Here is a 15,672-nt window from a genome sequence, read left to right on the forward strand (position 1 = left end):
CAACTTCGTGGCCTCTTCTGGACTTTCCCCTACTCAAGTGCAGCATCAGCTTGGTCTTGGTGAACCTCATGAGGTGTCTGGTGTGACTGGTGTTCCCTGCTCCAGGTGAGATTCCTGTTTTGACAGCATCAGAGAGCACTGAGAAGGAAGGAAGGAGAAACCTTTATTCTTGCCACTGTGGATGATCTGATAGACTCCTGAGGAGGAGCTCCAGAAGGACTAGGATAAGTCTGGAAAAGGCTGTCAAGGATGGTCAGGAAAAGTCTTCCACATGTGGTAAGACTGAACAGACTCCAACTCATCAGCTTGGATATCCGAAGACAGCTATGATGGAGGTAAAGCTGTAAAGTAGCAAATTATTTGCATGGAGCAGCTGAGGAATGATAATTTGTTATTTCTTGAGAACACAAACTCAAGAATACCAGAGGCAGCATTGAAATGAAAATTAGGAAATTCTCTTTCATTTCCTTATTCCAGAAGATTATGTACACTAAATACTGCAAGAGAAATTTCTGGGCACCAGGCAGATATTAAACACCATCAAACAGGTACAAGCTCCAGATGTAGAAGGTTTTGTGTATGATTGTTAAAGAACTCAGAATACAGATTACTGTACACTTCCACATTCTTAATTCTTTCCCTGTATACTGGGCCAGACAGATCTTTGGTCTCCCCTAGCACATCATGGATTAGTTTCATTAATATGAATCATCTAATGTCTGTTAACCAAAATCCATCTTCTAGGCTTAACTGATGCTTGAAGACTGATTACCTAATTTGAGAAAGTGTATTTTATTTGTTCAGGAATAACCTCTATCCTTTTATAGATTTAATTTAAAACCAACATGAAAAACTGTATGAAAATATCAGGTAAAATCCTCTTGTCTGATTATGTATCTGCCATCAGAGGATTATTAGAGGATGTTAAATCATCCTGCAGTAGAAGGAGCACTAATAAATTTTTATTGCAAGATAAAGTTGTGATTCAGGAAATTGCTTCCTCAGTAGATAAAGTTACTATTAACAGTGATACACCAGAAATTCAGTACACCATTTTATGGGCTGTATTTCAGACAGGTAGCAAATGAAAAGTCATTGCTATGACAAACCATCAAAACACTTTTTAATAGGTGATGTGCCTCATATTCATCATCACTTTCTTATAAAAGACCCAAGATAGGTGTAAAAGTAAGGAATCTGGTATTTTTAGTGTCATTGTACACAATTAAAAAGAAGAAATCTTTTTGGGGGAAAAAAACTAACAGGAGATTAGATAAATAGAACTAGAACTCTATCTCCTGAAAAAAGTGGGATCTAAGGATCAGCAGGTTCATTTTGTGCCTGCAAAAATACTGTTCTAAACAGCTGCAGCCACAAAATCCATGCGCAAAACTGGAAAGAAAATTAAGACGTTTAAAAATAAAGCCAAATAAACTAAAGAAAGATGCTGGGAATGGCTCAGGCCATTTGATGCTGCTGGCACTGTAAAAATCATTCTGAACAAACCCCATTTTAGTGCAGGGAATCTTTGCTGGCAAAAAAAAAAAAAAGCAGCATCTTGCAGATATGCCCAAAAGAAATAGATGTTTGTGGGAGAGGGCAGGCATGGGAAGAATTGGGTTGCATGTCACATTCTAGGTAATGTGACGTGGCTTGGCAGCCATTCCCCAGATGACCTCTGAAGTCAGAGTGAGTTAGAGCTGGCCAAATGAGTTAGGAATACAATATAAGGCAACAGAAGAGACTTAAATTAAAAAAAAAAAAAAATCAGTTTTGAGCCAAACCGAGCCTCTTTTAAAGGTCCTTGAAAAGCAATTGGAAACACAAGAAATTAAAAATACACCAAGAAGCAATAGAGGAAAGGAAAAAGAAATATACATTTTTTTAAAATTGATTGACTATAATTAATGATAGAAATTATTTCCCAGGCTCTGTTAGTTATTCAGAGAATGTCACCTCCATTAGCATTTATTCCTTTAGTTTGTGAGAAACAACTTATAACAGGTCCAACCTCACTGAATTCACATGTCCATTTCACACTTGCAAAGGCACAAATCCTTGCGAGCACTTACACAGTGATTTATCTTTACTCACAAAAGGATACTTTGGCTCTGCTATCCAGAGATATCCAAGGCTTTCCAGAGATACACTTTGGATAAATACTTGCTTTGCAATTATTGGTGTAATTTCGTTACAAACAAACTTACAATGAAATATCATTTAATTAGAAAGTCAGTCCTGTTATTTTCTTTGTGACTATTGAAAAAAGGGCTTTAATAACTGAGTTTCTGATACTTTTCTCTTTTTTTCTGTCTGTTTTACGTTTTTCCACTTGCACTCTGTCTCAAAGGTTTTAAATTAGGGAGACAAAAAAGACTAAAATAAGCAGGAAAGTCAAGCAGTTTTTACTCTGGTTTAAATAGAAATTAGTAAAAGTGTTCATTTCAGCATGTAATATTAGGAAGAAAAATAAGAAGCATAAAGAAGCACCATAAATTGTATAACAAACCAATTTTGTCCTCCTTTGAGTATAAAACATCTGATTTCAATGATTTTTTTCTCTTTTCAGTTTTTGTAGATTCAAATTTTGCTGTGATGCAGTCAGAGTTGCACAATTCTGGTGCTGCTGGAGCAGGCTGAGAGCAGGTTTGGGGTTTTCAGAAATAACTTGGTTCCCTGGTCTCCATCAGCTGTGATAAGAAAAGGGTTAAAACTGCCAGAGCAAAATATGATTTAATGCTGTTATGAGGTTATATTATGTCTTAAGATCAATTAACCGTTCAATATTTTTAAAAATCACTCCATCCCTGAAAAGCATACAGCCCAAGATGGGGTCCAATAACCCAGACAACAACATGCTCCACAAAATTAAAAGCAGAAAATGCAAATTAGGCCTAAATCTCCAGAACATTTCATTGAGATGTCTGCCATTTGCTTAGAAGTTTTGAGGCATGTAAAGCCTCTTCTTTGAAAGGCAATTTGTATAGAGCAGCATAATGTAGGTCCCCCCTCAACAGCCCTCCCATGGAGAAGTGCATCTTTGCAGCTCCAGGAGAACTTTGTCTGTTTTGTGGCAGGAAATCAGGGGAATGAAGAGATCAGAGCCCCACATGTGCCACAGTGACACAGGGCAGAGAGTTCCTCCAGCTTCAGACAAACAAGCCAGCAGGAATTCCTGCCCGTGGCCAAATGCCAGGATTGAACTCTTCCCTGGGCAGCACCTTCCATGAGCCACTAACCCGATGAGATGGCAGTTTCATTAGAGCTTTACAGCGTTTATGGAGGATTTCATCACTTTCCTACAGCCTGGTCTTGTTTTAAGGTTTGTTTAATCATTTGTGTCTCTGTTTCTAATGGGGATTTCAGTTTGCAAACGGGCCTGAAGCCAGAGATGTAAATGGAGGGCACAATATATTGCTTCCTGAAAGATGACACAGGGAAGAGGGGAGGAGGAGAGGAGGGCACAGGAGGAAAAAGGAGGATGGGGGAATGTGGGGGGAAATATAATCTTAAGATTCAGGCTAATTGAACATCCCGCCAGGAGAAGATGGATGATGCTCCTGGGCAATTAGCAGACTAAGCAATATCAATAAATGAGTCTCTTATAAGAGACCTTCAGCAGAGAGAAAATGGCTCAGATGAAGGAGCTGAGGAGAAGAGCTCCGCAGAGTGATGTGGGAGGGAAGTGAGATGCACAGAGCAGCCATTAAATCAAAATAGGTAGATTTGCAGCATTAGAGATGAGTAAAGAGGAAGGTAATGCCTGACAGGCAGGGTTGCCCCTGGAGCTTCCCAAGGATGGAATTCAGGAGGGCTTAACCTTTGGGGAGATGAAGAGTTTCTGACAAGCTGGGACACAACACAGTGGTAACAGAGGCTTCAGAGCAATGTGGATCTCTTTAGCAAACAGTTCTTCCAGGAACATTTATGCCTGGCTGGTAAAACTGCCCCATCCCACAGGAATCACAGAATGGGTGAGGCTGGATCAGCTGGTCCCACTCCCCGCTCCAGCAGGGCCATCCCAGAGCACAGGGCACAGGATTGTGTCCAGAGGGGTCTGGGATATCCCCAGTGAGGAGACTCCCCAGCCTCTCTGGACAATCTGCTCAGGCTGGGTCCCTGCCCAGGACAGAAGCTGTGCCTCCTGCCCAGGTGGAGCCTCCTGGGCTCAGTCCCTGCCCGTGGCTCTGGTGCCATTGCCCAGAGCCTGGGCCCTGCTCGGAGCCCTCCATTTGTATATTTATACACACTTACACTCTCAGTCCTCTCTTCTGGAGCAGTTTTTCACCTGGATTTTTTCTTTTTTTCTTTTTTTTCTTCTCTTATCATGGGAGAGAGAACAGGATTTAACAGGGTCAGCAGTCCCTAACTACTGTCATCTCAGGAAACATCGTACAATCCCAATAAAAAAATCCATGAAACTACCTTAAAATCTGCTCCGATTATTGTCTCACTTCCCCTTTACTCCTGCTGAACAGCTGTTGCAAGAATCTCTGTCCTTGAGGACTTCAGAATGCTTAACAAATTTCCAGCCTAGATATATTCCTTCTAGGTTATACCCATGTGTTCTTGTGCCAATTTTTTCCTTCAGTTTAATTACTCTTCTCCCTTCCTGCTGTTTACATAATTGCTTTTATCAGCTTGATTTAAGAGCTTGTTATGAAGTGGTTTTAACTGTCTTTTAGTTTGTCTCTAACTAGACTCTACAGTGCCTCAAGGGGTTTGGCAGGGGCTTTCTGTTGTCATAATTCTCTGATTATTCTTAATCCTGTGAGCCATTCCTCTGTCAGGGATGGTTTGGAAGTATTTAGAAACAGCACTGTCATGGTGTCACCAGGTTACTAAAGCAAGAATATTCAAATCACAGTCCCTCTGGCAGCTGTGAAAATTCAGAATGCAGGATTTGCATCGGGGTCTATGGGGTCCCATGAAAGTGGTGCTGTGACATTTTTCAGTTTAGAGTGACTGAACTGCTTCTTGGCCCAAGAAATTATTGGAAACTGTTCAAGTGACTAGGGATGTTATTCAAATATGAGTGGAATCTATGTAAAGTGTCAGCTTCCCACAGATGTGGTTAGAAATAGCAATTATTGATAACATTCCTGCCACTGTTTAAACCTCTCTGTAAATAAATATGCATTTAGAGGGCAGTGTGTGTACAAGAACGCTCTGCTCCTTTCTTGCTCTGGTATCCTGGCATTTCTTCACCAAATGGGCTTTGTGCCAGGGGGTAAATACTGTCCCTTCTGTTAACTCCCACTTGGAAGGGTAATTCCTGCAGCTAGATGACTGCATCTTTTGCACCACAACTGCCTAAACCACCAGCAGTTCATGGAAGGGCAAAAGCATCACACCAGTGATGTGCCTGTGGTATCTTGTGCTGAATTGTTGGAGCAGCTCCTCTCAGAGCAAATCCCTGGATGTTTTTTGTTTGCTGGGACCCTGCAGCCTGGCTGTGGAAGCAGGGGAGCCTACATGCTGCAAGCTTTCCATGTACCTACATTGCCACTCCTGAGCCAGCAGACAGCACGTGCATTTGATTTATTTAATGAATGGGAGTCTAATTATAAAGCAGAGGAAATCACTGAAGCATAAATTTATGGGCTGCCTGAGCTCACCTCCCATGTAGGCAGAAATCAGTGGTGGGAGTTGATGTTAGCAGTGGTGAAGATGTCAGGGATACCTGCCTGTCTCCTGGGTGGAATGGAACAGGGATGAGGTGCCAGCAACGGGAGAGGCTCAGCTGGCAATGGCTTTCAAGCATCTCCTTGAGTCCAGGATGTTATGACAAGAGAAATAGGGAGACTTGGATAAAAAGTCCAGCATGTTCTGACAGCAGCCTGTCCCTCTGTTTGGGTATAGCATGAAAAACTGAGTCATAAAGGGCTGCAGCTATATACTACAACTTTGTGCCCATTTTTGGCTGCGTCTTGAATTACAAAAAATTACAATGACTTCTTAGAAAGGAAATCCTTGCCTTTCTACTAATATGCTGCAATATTCCTGGAAGGGAGCCAACGTGTCAATTTAAGTACCCTCTCAAAGTGCGAGGGGCTGTGATATTTCCAAGTCTCAATGCCAGCTCCAGCCTCTCTGGAATGTGTGCCAAAGTCTTCCCACCGAGAAGAATGCCTCACATTAAGCGTGTCATCCCTGGGCTGGCCCTCAGCTCCTTCCCCAGCTCAGGAGTCTCAGCTTTACCCTTCATTCCTGTATCCCATTTCCCAGCCCCATGGAAAAAAAATGCCATGGAGGGCTCTCTGCTCACCCCCATCATCCCTTTACACGTTAATGTGAAATGAAATGTTCTCATGGCTGGCTGTTGAACAACAGACAGCAATTCCTGTGTGGAGAATTTTAATGTCACATTTCTTTTCTAACTTGGATGTTGCTCAATGTGCTTGTCACTGCAGCTTAGAATTTGTACGTGTCCAAGGACCCAGCCCTGCAGAGGTGACCAAAAATTCAAAAAAGTCCAAATTTGAGCCCAAAGGATGGAAAACAGAAGTTTCGTCTGTGTAAAATATATTTCAGAAAGACTTTCTAGCAGGATATCTCTATCCTCAAGAACATCCCCAGATTTGTTCAGGAACACATTTAGAAATCCAGTTAACCATCATGCACTTGTAGTTTAATGGAAATAAAAAGTACAGTCCATTTTAAGACTGATGGAAACTGAAGCCCTTAGAAGAATATAATCAGATATGTTTTCAAATTAAGCCTAAATTTTTATGAGGCCAAGCTCACAAATATTGATGATTGCTGAGTAGGACACTAAGAAATTTAATATGCTTTGTATGGACTTTTTTTAAAACACCAAGATATTAATCTCCATCTTGACCTATTTGGGCCTCAAATATCCCCCATTTTTTCCTCAAAATGTTGGAGCCAAGGGTTTGTCTGTGTGTGTTTGAGTATAAAATGAAGGAAGACACAAAAGAAACCTCCTCTGCAAGTACACAGCAAGGAGATTTGACACTCTTTCTGTAAAAAGCGGAATGGGAATTGCCCTTCCATTGTCATTACCAGCTCTGCTGATTTCCCTGGTTTCAGTTTCCCTGGCAAGCTGGATGTCTGTTATAGCAGAAAGATGAATTTAAGAATGTCTTAATTCACAATTAATCTACATAACTTTTTAAAGTACAGGAGTGGGAAAAAACCAAACCAGTCTAAAGAATTAAAAGAAAATTGCTACAAATAATAGGCTTGTAAAAACAGGCATTTTAACTCAGTTTACAATTTAAGGAGAAGGATTTTTAATACTTTTCTTTGACAAGGTCAGTAATTAAAGAAAAGAAGAAAATCTTAATAACTTCTTTATTATCTAAATCTTTCTTTTCAAGACAGACTGGGAGCAGACATCACAGATTTGGACAAAAAAAATACAGGATATGACAACTTCATAGCAGTGGGAAATACACAGGAACCTCACACTGGTGTGAAAGTACCAGACAGGTTGAAGTCTTCTACAAAAACAAGATTAAGACCCCCAATTTGGAAAAAAATAAGTTTAATAACCCATTGTGCCATGTTCTGAGGCCTGAAAGGTGAGATGCACTATGGTAACATTGTGATTTAGCATAATTCCAAATCACATTTGATATGTCTCACTCTACATTCCTTTATAGCCTGGTTTTTAATCTTTGATTGACTTTGGCCACTGCAGCAGCTGATCCTGCAGGATGTTGAGCCCTTCTGTAAAATCTGAAGTGTCTGGCTGTCATTTCACTACTGCAAACCCCTGGTTCAATGGGGCGAGGGACCTTTCCACAGCCAGAGCAGCAGCTGAGTGAGGTGACCCCCACAAAGGACTGAAGTGACCCCCATGGAGGACTGGGCCTGTGGTTTGTTGATGGAAAACTGATCCGGGAAAAGCCAGAGTGGTGATTACACAGAGCGTTCGCCGGCTCCTGCTGCATCCCCGTGCCAACAACAACAGCGCAACGCTGCGAGTCAAACCTGCTCACGGGGCTGAGTCAATGGATGGGACTCCTGCCAGCTCCCAGGCAGGGCTGCTTTGTTCCTCTTTAATTCACTCCTCTCTAATGCTGGGTGAAACTCAGAGGTGCCGCAGGAATCCACTGGGAATGTTTTGAGAGCTTTGGCACCATCCCCAACGGCAGCAGAGACCAACCACTGGGTGTTATCTCCTTCCTTCGTCCATCCCATGACACTTCCCAGCTCCTCTCACCTTCTAATTTAGCCTTCCCATGGAATAATGTGGTGCAGATTATTAAATTGTGTCTTCACTTTTAAAATTGGAATGTTTGCATTTCCTTACCCACGTTGATCAGTGAACTAAAGGCATAGGTAACGTGCAGGGAAGAGTCAAGAATATAAATATTATAGGCAGAAGAAATAGTTAGGTTTAAGCACAGTTGCTTTAATAACCCTGAATATACGTTATATAATTAAATATATATTTTTGCTGTAATCTCAAGTGAGGTGTATACATGTATAAGCTGCCTATGAGTACTCTATAAAAATCAGTGTTTTAAAAGATATGAATACTTGTTGAGGGCCAAACAGCTGCTAGTTCTTCATCACTGGAAGGCATGATATAAATAGAAGTAGAAATATAAATATAAATAAATAGAAATAGACCTTTGAAAGTCACCAGGTAATTTTTTTAAGCTCTCCTGCTCAGCACTAAAAGAAGACAAAAATCATGGGAGTACCAAGGAAAAGAAGTTCAGAGGTCAGCATGCTAGAAAAACAAAGATCCTCACCTGTAATAAATCAATACACTTTAAATTGAATTGTAAGCTTCTTCAATTCTCACAAAGAAATTTTTTTTTTTTTTTTTATAATTCTGATGCTGCATTTAGGGAGGGAAAAGCTTAGCCAGTTATTTATTCAGGGAACACAACCAAAAAGGTGCAAATTTTAATGCTGTAAATTCTTGTAACTGCACTGAAGTAAAAGAAGCAGCTGCTATTGATCTAACACAGCTTAGCACCTTTCTAAAATATCTTCTAATGCCTCCAAGTCCTCTCTTGTGGTTTTGTCGTTTTGTTTTAATTAGATGTGGAGGGGGAAAACTACTAGAAAGATAAAGGCAAAAGCTTCAAGGAATGGCATGCAAAGATCTTTGGGCTAAGGGAAAAGAAAACATCCAATTTTAAAGGACAAAAAAAGGCAAATAGTAAGATTCAAATTATAAATTTATTCATCCTATTCAGAAATTGCAAAACATTTTAAGTGTAAAACTCCCAAAGTTTTGGAACTGCTGCTAAAATAGAATACAAATAAATTTATGCAGATAAATTAATCAAGTAACATTTGTTACTATTTGTAACATTTTAAGAGAGTATTTGACTTTTTGAAGTTGATACTAGCAAAATTTGCTTTCATTCATTCAAAAGAGACAAAATATTTCTCATTCATATAATGAGAAATTAGAGGCAAAAGATCAGCATTCATTATACTTTTAAGACTGTCGAGAACTGAACTGAGGTACAGTTTACCCCTCTGATGTCTGTCACCAACATTTTTGCTTAGGGTTAAATCTGATCAATGTGATGAGTTTGGCCTGCATAGGAAATTCATATTGTAAGATAACTGAACCACAACTCCCAGGAATATTAATATATGTAGATAAAAAGAAGAGAAAACCTGATTAATGAGAGATCAACCCAGAAGAGACAATTCTGCTTAAAATATATTTAATGTTTTAACATAACTAACATATTACTATTTATCTAGCTTCTTTGATTTTATTTTATTTTATTTATTTTTTTTCTTCCTCCAGCAAACAACCAAAAAGCTTGGAGAAAACTCTTTTTTTCCTTCCTGAAAAAAAATGTAGTGGTTTTCATTGAAATTCAGACAAGTAGTACAAGGCAAGAATCCAATTTATGCTGCAGTCTCTTCTACATCACTCTAGTAATGAAGAGGAGGCATAATATGAGCAAGAAATTACATTGAGTTCACCAGTTTTATTGATCTGGTTTTCAGCTGGATATAAAGCAATTTTATTCTTTGTGGGCTTTAACTTTGGAGCACAAAGAGAGCTTCTGGACTGCCTAAAATTTGATAAAGGGATCATTTTACCTCTCTGCTGTTTACAGAGCAGTGAAAGGATCAGTAAAACCTTCTTCACCAAGCCAGAAGACTCTCACAATAATATCTGGTGGAAGAAAAAGGCTTTTTTGCTCTGTGTCTTTCCTCCACTAACCCGGAGCAAAGCAGGGATACTTCCCAGCAGAGCAGGCAGCCGCCAGCAAGGGAACAGAGTGTTTATCCACTTCCCTGGGAGCTGAAGCGTGCTTCTCCACTCTTGTTATCTTAACCTCTGACACCAAATGTTAGTCTTGCCTGCTCTGTGTATGACATTGGCAGGCACAAGGGAATAACCAAAAAAAACCAACAAAAAAAAAATTATTTTGGCTCATCACAGCAAAACAAGAAAGGTCCGTTTCTGGATCCCTTCAGTTGCTAAACTGTGATCTCTCAAGGTTTTCTGCCTGTGTTGTCTCAGTCATAGCCATCCAGGATGAAGGAGTTCCAGTGCTTAATCCACATTTGCAAAGTGGACTTTCAAGCTTGAATCTTTTGGAGTGGCCAATGGTGTGGGTCTCCTTCAGGAGAAGTTATTGCAAAATATTCAGGATCAGATTTCTTGCATCATTTCCACTGCACCAGGCCAGAACAGAGTCATGAAAGGGTGTTAACATTTTCATACTGGGTAAAAATCTGTTAATCAAAAATTTTTGCAATAAATATATAAATATAAGGTAAGTATTGCAGTAGCATGTTGTTCTCATTAAGTTCTCTGGACTTTTAGCTTAAAATAGTGACTGAACACTGTTTTGGTATCTGATCCACATGAATCTAACTGATAACTTTTGAGACTTTAAGTGGACCTTAAAAACTGAATCCTTTGGAGAACAAAAGTTGCAAAACCAAAATAATATTTTAAGTAGAAATTTCAGTTGTAGAAACTTTTCCTCACGGAAAATATTACTGAAGTATTTTTGTTTGCTTCTTTGTTTCACAGAAACAAAACTGTTGTGGGGAGTTTTTATAGTGTTTGGGTTTTTTTTTGGTTGATTTTTGGTTTTGTTTTTTGGGGTGGTGTGTTGGTTTTTAGGGTGCATTTTTGGTGGGGTTTTTTTGTTGTTGTTGTTTTGTTTTTTTGGGTTTTTTTTTTGTTAAAATGCAACAAAGCAAACATCTCACTTGAGATTTAGAAACATCCAGTACCAGCACCAAATGTTCATGATAATCTGGGAACACTGGTAAAAAACTATATTTTCACATCAGAGCTGGATTCTGGGTGCATTTTTGAGTAGAGAGGATGACTCTTAAATTACAGCTTTTAACAAATGGCCTGAGTAGGCGGCAGGGTAAATAATTGCAAAAGTGATTGTGCCTCAGGCCATTGTAGAGGAGGTAAAACCATGCCTTATCACCTTCCTCTGCATGTTGACATGATTTTGTAGCCCCAGATTGCAAGAAGCATTATCTTTGTTTCTCTAAATTCCTCTGACTGCAGCTATTCTTGTTCTTTTCAGTCCTATTTACTTTTCCAACCAGCTCTTCCATCCCTTCTTCATCTTCTTGTCGGCCTCCCACTTCCTACATGCTGCTAGTCCACTTTTGTTTTCACACAAACCCCAGAACTGCTTTTATAAAAGGGTGGGTAATGTCTTAAACCTTTAAGGACCCCGGCCCTTGTGTGCAGAGCAGAGCACAAGAGGGTGGAATTTCTGGAAAAAAGGAGTCAGTGATAGTGGCCTGCACAGCAGATGAAAGGATGGATCAGCCCAATAGAAAGAATCACAGAGTCACAGAATCACTGAGGTTGGGAAAGACCTCCAAGGTCGTCCAGTCCAACCCGTGGCCAAACACCACAACTAAACCAGAGCACTGAATGCCACCTCAGGGTTTTTCTTGGACAACTCCAGGAATGGGAACTCCACCACGTCCCTGGGAAGCCCATTCCAGTGTTTAGGAGCCCTTTCAGTGCATCCCACACAGACTGACCCAAGCACTGATGGCTATTCAAGCTCCACAGCAGTGTCTGTGTGGGGTGTTTTAACAGCACAAGCCATTTCTGTGTGAGCATCTACTGCATTTAGCAAGCAGTCCAAGCATAATCACACAGAAATTTTGCATGTTCCTCATTTTATTGAGCTGATTCAGGATCCCATCCCTGGGAAAAACACGGTGGAGCATGGAAATTGCCTTAAAGAACTTGAGACTGCAGCAGAACTGACATGTGGCATTTCTCTCAGTGCAAAGCAAGGCATGCTGCAGGGTCAGTTTTTCCCAAGTGAAACAATTCCCACTTGCTGTAGGTATCACATCACAGGACAAAAGCCTCTGTGTGGGGGGAGGACTTAAAACTGAATTGCATGCTAGGAAATATGTAGATTCTAGCTGGGTGGTTTTGGGATTTTGTGATATTTTCTCACTTTACTGGCTCAGTAAGACCCTCAGATCTGTCACCTTGTTAGATACAGTGCAACATCCATTTTTTTTTTTTTTTTTTGAGGTATTTCAAAATATAAAAGTCACGCATAAAAGAAAGGGAAATTTTCAAAAATTAAGGGAAGATACAGGGGAGATATCAAGGTAGAACAAAGAAAGTGAACTAATCCCTGAGGATGTGGAGATTGGTATGGACAGATTTAAAGGAGTTATTATTTGTTTAATATTCCGAGCCTAGCTCAGTATCATATTTCCATAAAGAAATCAGGGATTCCTGGAGTTTTCCTTTATTTGGGGTCAATGAGAGCCAAAATATCTGTCTTTATCAGCTGAGGTCTGACTGTCACTGACTCTGCCTTGATGCAAGAATAATCTCTAATTTCAGAAGATGTAGCCAAGCAAATGAGTTTTATTCACTCTCAGGATAAAAATTTCATCTCATTCAGTTCATCATATTTAGGCAGAGACCACAATAATTAAGGGAAAGCTAAGATGCTTCCTTAGACTATAAACAGTGCCACAAAAACAGTCCTTAATACCTTTAGATTCAGCTCCTTACAGACATTTCAAGCAATTCTACAGCATAATGATGTCTTGCTTTATATCAAAGGCAAAGCTTGCAGGGCCAAGGGCTGTGTCTAACAAACACTGCTGGCTACTGAGACAAGCCATACTGGGGAATTGCCTCCAGCAGGAACTTCTCAGCAAGGGGAATTGGCATCGAATTAACCACTAAAGGCAAGATAAAAATCAAACCCAGCATGTGAACTGGAGAGAACACACATGCCATAAGTTCATAACAGTCCTAAAGCCCCAGAAATTTTCCTATTGTTGCTTGTATGACCAAGCTTGCATGACTCACAGATTAGGCTGTGCCAGTCAGGGATGATTGTGTGACCATCCCCATTTCCTGCAATAAACACTTTCTGTGTCCTCTGCTCAACACGTGATTTCTTCATTCTCCTCCCTTGCAGGGCAGAAACCTCAGTTGCTATTCTGGTCCTTGATAAAGAAATGGATCAGCTGCAGAACTGGAATGAAACATGGGACAGGCAGCAAAGCATGTGAGTAGGAACCTTTTACACAACCACAGGCGTGGGTTAAATGTCGATATTTGGGAAGAGAGAGATTTGCCACGAGCATGTAGCAGAACAGAATTTGGCATGAGCTTCCTCAGAGGGGAAAAGAGTTCCTTAGAAACTAAGAACTTAGCCTAATCTTAGCTCCAGGCAGGGACAGTCTGCAGCACAACCAGCCCCAAGTGTCAGTAGTGCGATTCAATCAAAAGAACGCGCTGGATTTTTCCATCCAGCCTCTTTTTTTTTCCCTCTACTCCCATGATGAGAGATGGGGTCAAAAGCCATAAAGTCTTTGGACTAAAAAGAAATTATAATTTCAAAAGCCTCCATGCCTTTGTTTTTATCCTTATCCTGCTTGATTCCAAACAGGATGAATTTGTTCTTCCAAACAAAACTGTGGAAGAATGGAATGTGGGTGAAAAACATTTCTCTGTTTACTTGGTTTTAAAAATGATATGCATGGCAATGAAAGAACAAGGTAATCTCTTCCTTTGAACTGAGGTTAAGAAAAGGCTCTGAGCATGCAAAAGACTCCATTGCCTGCTCACACAGCTCCTAAGGAGTGATCTGGACTCTGTTGTGCATCCTTGATCCCTTGATCCATGTCTTGTGCTGGACGCAGAGCATCAGCACATCCCTTGCCTGCAGGAGGGAAGGAACATCCCGCTGCGGATGGGGCTGGAATGGTCCAGCTGCCAGGCTGCCTGGAAGCTGCTGAGGGACACCATCATTTGACACAGCCCCAAATCAATCCAGGGACTTCCTAATTAGCTCACAGACAACCCCAGTCAGCTTAAACTTAATACTATAGAAAGATGCATTAAATGTTTTACTTATAGGCCCTCAAAGAGTACTTAGTTACATGTGTGTACTAGGCTTGTGAAATGCCTTATTTAAGAAGAAGAAAAAAAAAAAAAAAAATATATATATATATATATATATATATATATATACAAAAAAGATACTCCAGGATGGACAGAGAGCACACTTCAGCCCAAAATTGTTTCAAACCCCCTGCCTGTACATCTGCATTGGCTCAAATGGGACTTTCAGTTTTCGGCTGCCTGAAAGTTGATCCATATCACGTTGGCTGCTTGGCTGCTCTGCCCCTCCTCCAGTAGATGTGATTTCACACTAAGGTTTTGCAGTATTATAGTGTAGAAGCTCAGCCAAATGGGCATCAGCATCCATCAGATAAAAAGTTTGAATAAAAGTTGTTTTAATTCAAATAAAATTGCCTTGTAAGGACACAACGCACAAATATTAACTACAGGGGTTGCAAGCCCGTGCTGAGATGTCACACTGGCTTCAACAAGTTGATTTCTGCTGTTAAATATACTTCATCAGCTCTGCTTTGAACCAAAACTTTTTCTATTCCAGCAGACAAAAAGAATTGCCCATTGTTACACCAACTTTTGTAGCTGCTTGCAAATGAATGAGCTTCTCTTTTCACAGTGTTTCACTATTCAACCTTGCTTTGCTTTGCTTTGCTCTATTTTCTATTTCTTCTGGTAGTGACTGTTGGGAAGAGCACCTGTATTTGACACCAAGAGTAGGAATAAACACACAGGTCAGGACACATTTCCTGGATGTGTGGTGTGGAACTGAGCCTTTCATTTCAGTGATGAGCAGCCTGCTTGGATCTAACAGATGCCAGACCAGCAATGTTCTGAGCCCCTTCCATTTGGAGCTGCTTGACTTGTAGTTATTTTTATATTTATTTTGAAAAACAGAGATTTGTTGTCCTTTCTTTCATCTTCTTTCAACTTGCTCCAGCTATTACAGTTCCACTGTACCTTCAAGGTGCAGAAGCACCAGTCCAGGAGGGAAAACCACTGTGGTGGTGACTTCCCTGTGGGAAAATTTCCCCATGATAAAGACATTAAGTGTCCCAAACCAAGTGAATATGTATGAACATATTAATAAATATGTTCCTGAACATATTTACTTCCTGTGATGGTGCAAGTCATATAGTCACAGCAGAGAAAGGGGTAGAGAGACCACCTAGACCTGCCCTTGCCCTGGCCAGGGTCCATTACAGCCTTGTGAGTCCTCACTCTGTTTTCTTTACTCTGTTGAGATTTTTCAGCATATTTTAAATTACATGCCACATTCAATAATTTCTTTTGTCATTTTCCAGGTCTCCTCTGACTTGAAC

At 40.4% G+C, this 15,672-nt stretch overlaps 1 long non-coding RNA gene across 3 annotated transcripts in view; it reads right to left on the minus strand.

The window, feature by feature from the left end:
* The window catches only part of LOC110475723 (uncharacterized), a 100,706-nt gene that overhangs the window by 16,512 nt on the left and 68,522 nt on the right, over positions 1 to 15,672 (minus strand). For all 3 annotated transcript variants that reach the window (XR_014952096.1, XR_014952095.1, XR_014952094.1), the window contains one exon: positions 1 to 15,672. This exon is cut by the window's right edge. This is a non-coding gene — a long non-coding RNA (uncharacterized LOC110475723).

This window comes from Lonchura striata, chromosome 1A (assembly GCF_050655825.1).
Source record: "Lonchura striata isolate lonStrDom1 chromosome 1A, ASM5065582v1, whole genome shotgun sequence".
Classification (NCBI taxonomy): domain Eukaryota; kingdom Metazoa; phylum Chordata; class Aves; order Passeriformes; family Estrildidae; genus Lonchura; species Lonchura striata.